Consider the following 6000-nt stretch of genomic DNA (forward strand, 5'->3'; position numbering starts at 1 on the left):
TAAAAGTTATGCTCTGAAGAGTGCCCCACCACAACACACACACACACACACACACACACACACTTACACATAGGAAAAGCCATGATTGGTATTTAGTTTCTGATTCATACAGGTCACTAGGTGTCATTATAATGCTTCATGTTGTGCTGTGAGTAAGAGTCATATGATAATGACTGATAACCTGTTAAAGCCAATGGAAATCAGAATTTATTCTGTGACATATTTTTAAAAAATGGGGATACAAAGTTTTGTTCACTATACTATAAAATAATTGTATTATGTAAATGTAATCATGTTAACGTATTTCATTCATGTGCAAGAGATGCAGAGATTAGAATCAAGCAATTACAGTTCACTGGGTTTTCAATGTAGATAATGAGACATTATTGATCATGTCACATCATGTTGCACATACACAGTTTCGATGACAGGTCTTTTGTGAGATGCATGGCTGACTTTTGTGTGGGTACCAGGTATAGATTGTGTTGTTGGGGCAGTAGTGGGGTGTGTGTGTGTGGGGGGGGGGTGTTCTCAGAAGTAAAAAAAGAATTAAAGAATGAAGGAAAGGTCTTTTGCATGCAGCACATGGTGGACTCACACCCTTCTTGTTTACTGTTTAATATCTATCACTTCCTCTGTGCTGCCTGTTGGAAAATATGCATTTACTTACAGAGCTACTGCAATCCTCCATCAAGAGGAGCAGCCTTAAAGCCTCTTTCCATCCTATGGCTGGGGTTTGAAGTTTCTCTTTCACATAAAAGTGAATGAGAAAGCAACACAACCCGAGTGGCATGGCAATCAGGTCCCAGCTATCTGTGACCAAGTATTTTTTATTTTTCAAACACAAATACTATTAGTATACCTGACACTAACACAAAGATCTGAGAGTGAATCACCTTAAACAAATGCAAGGGTGTTATTAAAATTCTATTTTGGTGGTCTTACAGCTGGGATCAGTATTCATGAGTGAACCCAATGCGGCAAGTCTCAAAAGAATAGAGGTTCGGGATGGCTTAAGGGCTTTGGATTGAAACGGGTGAGAGGAATGAGTAAGCAAAAGTGTGTGAAAGCAGAGAAGGTTTTGGCAGAATAGCTAACCAGGCGTCCTCGGTGACATTAGGATGCGATACAAGGTTAACGGTGGCGCGCAAATGACATTTACTATGATAGATGTGATGATCACAGGTATTGTCATAATCTGACAATCAAATTCCCGCGCTGTAATCCAATCAAGGCTGTGCGCCTGTGGTGTGGATTTATATTCACTCTGCTCAGTGCCAAAGAAATTAACTTACCACGCACAAGTGCTCTGCCAAGCTCCCAATCCAAAGCATTGTGCATATTCCATACTACACAACGCCTGTCCTTCTCAGATTTATCAGAGCTGTATCATGGAAAAGTACATTTTCTTTGCATTCTTGAAATTAAACAGTTCTATGAAGATTAGTCTGGAAGTGCAATACATTCACTACTCAGTCCATACTGTCCTTATATGAAAAAAACATGTTGCAAAACCCGCTTGCTTTGAATTTGCAATATAACAAAATCACAACCCCTTTGAAATAAATCTACATGTTGAGTCTAGAGCAGTTAGTCTAGAGTCTGGACTGCTTTTAAAATTTTGCAAAAATACAACACAACCAAAGGAAAGAGGGGTCATTTATATACAGTGCTGTGCAAAAATCAGAGAGCACATTTATAATTCCATTCAAGACATTCATTAAGAACAATTACTCCTTTATTAAGAGATATTTCAGAGAGTAGATATAAGGGTCTAAAATACTCCACACAAATGGAATAGAAAAGTCAATGGAAAATAAGTGATTAAAAGTGATTCCCAAAGTACAAAATGGAAGTATATAAAGAAATCTGGATTCCTAATATTTGTCCAAGATCTATAGACCACTACCATTTTCCTCACAGATAAACAGAAAAGCTTTTGTCTTTGAGAGCTAAAAGAAATCAAAGGTGTTCGAAGGAAATACTGACAGGCTTTATACCCCTCAAGGCATTGCTTGACTTTGAGCATGAAAAACTTTAGCTAAGGTGCTGCTGCTCCCGAGGGTCTCATTGCCAGTGCTTCTGTGGAGGTTTTACGTGCACATGTCCACAATGGCTGCAGCCTAAAATAGCTGATTTTACATATTTCATTCACTATAAGCTGTGCCTGCAAATGTTTGGACGTATAGTGAATATATGTCTGAATATCAGCTGAGAATACAGGATTTTTTTTTCCCCCAGACTGACAGTGACAGTGTTAAGCTGGGTAACCCTTGTTTTCAGCACCAGGGACAGCTCCATTAGGACTGTCAGACAGGACAGCAGCAGGCCGTGTAGTAGATGAATGCGGTGAGTAAACATATTTTGACGTTCTAGCTGTAAATAATGAAAGTCTATAAGATAAAGGTTGTATTGGAGGAGTTAAAGATTAATTTCGGTATGGCACTGTGACTGTAGTGGAATTTTAAACCCTGTCTCCTGTCAGCTCCCCTTAACATCTCCTGATTTCTCCCTGCTCAGATGCTGGCTGCAATGTGCTCAGTCATCCATGAGAAAAAAACAGATGCTTATATGTGTGTGTGTGTGTGTGTGTGTGTGTATGTGTGTGTGTGTGTGGGGGAGGGGGGGGGGGGACGTGAGGGGGACGTGAGGGGGAGTCTACATGCACAGCTCTGAGATTACTTTATGTCTACACTCACTATGTGTTGCCTATGAATGGGAAGTTGCAAAGAGATGATGGATTTCTTGTGTCTTGCACAGGCTGCATAATTTAACACTGTCTCCATTGATGCCCAGTGCGTGGGGAGACTTAAATAGTGGGGATCATCACTGCAGATAATGAGCTCTGATTTTCATTATTCTAATGCATAAAAATCTGACCACTTCAGTAAATTCAGAGCTGTAATATATGCATTAAGAATTACTGGCTCTCTTCTCGCAGCGGCTCTATGAATATGCAATTGAGTTGAAAAATCACTTTGCTTACATAGCAAAATTACCCAGCCGGGTGAAAAAAAAAACACTTACACTTTGAGACAACAGTAACAGAGAAAACTCCATTGTAGGAATCCATCAGAGGCCCCCAGCATCCATCAGATCAAGGAGTATGTTTCTATTAATGATTTAATGAGGCAATATTCTCTGAGAAGATGAATAACCTTTAAATAAAGTCACTGTACTACATGTCCAACTGTGACTTTTATTAATTTTGTGAAATACATTACAGTTTAGTGTCATGTGGGACGTGATAAGGGAGGCATGATTTCATATATAGAGGTTTGAATTGATGGTGAAAAGCTGGCATTTAAAAAAATTGTTTGACTCGTTTTCCTAAACCAATTCTTCCAAACTTTTCATTAAATTATCAGACGTCTGATCTAGCTTCATCTGATTCAGTTTCATTATATTTTGTTTTAAGGGACTGTATTAACTTACTCTTGTAAGTTAAAAGATGCTATTTTAAGACTCATTTCCCCACTTCCCTTCAGTGTAGACGAGGCACCAATGAAACTACTGTGTCTGTCAATACTGCACTGGGGTGAATCCCATTCCGTATTTAATCAGTCCTGTGTGAAATGCCTTGAATCTTATCTTAAATAACCAGATAAAGAAGTTCCATTTTGATTTCAGCTTGACTTTAAGGGTTTAAACTGCTTTGGTTAAAATAAAAATAAAAACAAATACACAATGTCTCCCACTGCAGTTATGGAGACTGTTAGCTTTTTTGAGTTTATGCTAGCAGCTAAACTAAAGTCTGTTTATGAATTAAAATGAAAGAATTACAAAATTGGTGATGTTTATGCTTTAATTTTAGGGGTTTATTAAATAGGGATAATACAATTCTAATCATTCAGATCATAGCCTCCTAAAGCATGATTTAAAATTTTACAAAGTTCACTTTAAGATGGATCCTTAAGTTTGTAACTAGCTTTAAGAGGGCAGCCCAGGATGTTTTAACCAAAGATTATGGTAAAACAAAGAACTATCTGGAGCTATGTGCATGCTTCAACCTACTTAAATAAAATGAGAGTTAACATCTTAAAAATGTGATTAAACACTAATTCATAATGAAAAAGGCTTGTAAGTTGCATTTGCATGTGTTTTCCCTCCACTACATCCCTGACTACTGCAGTTCACTGGTGTCTGGACAGCCCACAATCAACATTTCAGAGCCTCCCTGCAAGTCTGTGGGGATCTCCAAAATAACTCTCTACTATACGACCTGTTACATCATCGCTGCTAAAAGCATTACACACGTCTAAGATCAGAGTTGTGGATAGCATCAATTCTCAATGGTTTAGAAAAAAGAGAGGCTTGCTAGTGCCATGAAAAACACCAGCTGAAAGCATCACTCTGTAGTAGGTCTGCCTTCCGCACTTAGTGATAAAGATTTTAGACTGTGTTTATGTTTAAGCCACACCACAATAGCAATTTACTGCAGTAACAACGTTCATTCAGTTCATTAAACACTGCTGCTGTCAGGTCACAACAGAAAGTCACAAACCTAGCCCTACGCTCTTTGTTTGGAGTGAAGCTAAAAAAGAAGCCCCTCGAATCCCATAAAGAACATTTCAGTGGAAGCATTATTGTAAATTAGATGAGGAGAAGATTAGAGAGAATCATTTTAAAACTTAAGTAAATTCCACAATAAACCAGACAAAATCTCCCTGTATCAGAATTCATAAGATATTGATTAAGAAAAATATAAATAAATAAATAAATATATGCTCAAAATCCTTCATATTTATTTGAATTATTCATTCATTTTCTGTAATCACTTTATGCCAGAAGGGCTGTGGTGGGTCTGGAGCATTCCCAGAATCACTGTGTGCACCCTAGACATGGCACCAATCTGTCACTGTGCATCACTCTCTCACTTACTCACACCTATGGATACATTTATATGGCCAATTCATCTATCTACATGTTTTGTATTGTTGGAGGAAACCAGAGCACATGAAGGAAACACATGCAGACATGGGTAGAACACACTAAACCTGACTAGACAGTGACATGAGGCAGGGACTGAGCTCACAACCCCAGGACCCTGGAAATGTGTAACATAAAATATTGCACTTTGTAATAAAGCATCAGTGGACTCTGAACAATAAACAGTATGAATACTAACCCTACAACTAATACACAAAGCTTCGTGTACTTTTTGCATCACTTTTTGCAAAAGGTTTCCCCTGGCATTTCAGCTGTTCACCTGCGAGTTACTGGTGTTCAGATCTAAATATTTAGTAAACAATTAAAAAATAATAATTTCAGATGTAAAACAAGGTCATGGTAGCCTACTTTTATGGGCTTAAACATACTGAGTAATTTTAAGTAACCTCCTGACCTTTTACAGCCATTTGTGCATCCCATTTGTACTGTATAGTACAATAAAATTTGGAAAAGTATGTAAAATTTTCACTGCCCAGTCCTACAGATGAGTGATAAACTATGGGGTTTATTTCAGTGTAATTTTACAATGGAGCTCTTCCAATGAGAAACAATGTTTCAGCCATTTTCACTTTTACTACTGCCTTCTTGTCTAGTAAATGAGTGGAGTGTACATTGAATTAGAAAAACACAGTCTAAAAAGTAGAAAGGCATTGGTGAGTGATTTATTTTAAATAGAAGGTATCAAAGAATGTCATTTTTTGATTAATAGGTACACAGTAATGTCACTTATATCATTCATCCTTGCATGGGATAAATTGGTAATAAGCACTTCATGTAACTGCAAGTCTTTATGAGAGCTTATGAATAATAATAGGGTATTTAGTTAGGTATATAAGTAATGGATATAGTCTGTTCCTGGTGTTTGTGTGTCAAGACACTGCAAAACATCAGCAGATCCATACACTTAATTAAGGCCCTATAACACCTGTTCTACATACTGCAGGGTTTCAAAAGTTGGCAGAAAACAATGACTGCAAGCATAGTATCTACCCTATGTTACCTATCGAAAGTGATGTTTGACTTCAAAGCCTCTGTGCTTATCTCTGCTTG

This window comes from Hoplias malabaricus, chromosome 15 (genome assembly GCF_029633855.1).
Source record: "Hoplias malabaricus isolate fHopMal1 chromosome 15, fHopMal1.hap1, whole genome shotgun sequence".
Lineage (NCBI taxonomy): Eukaryota > Metazoa > Chordata > Actinopteri > Characiformes > Erythrinidae > Hoplias > Hoplias malabaricus.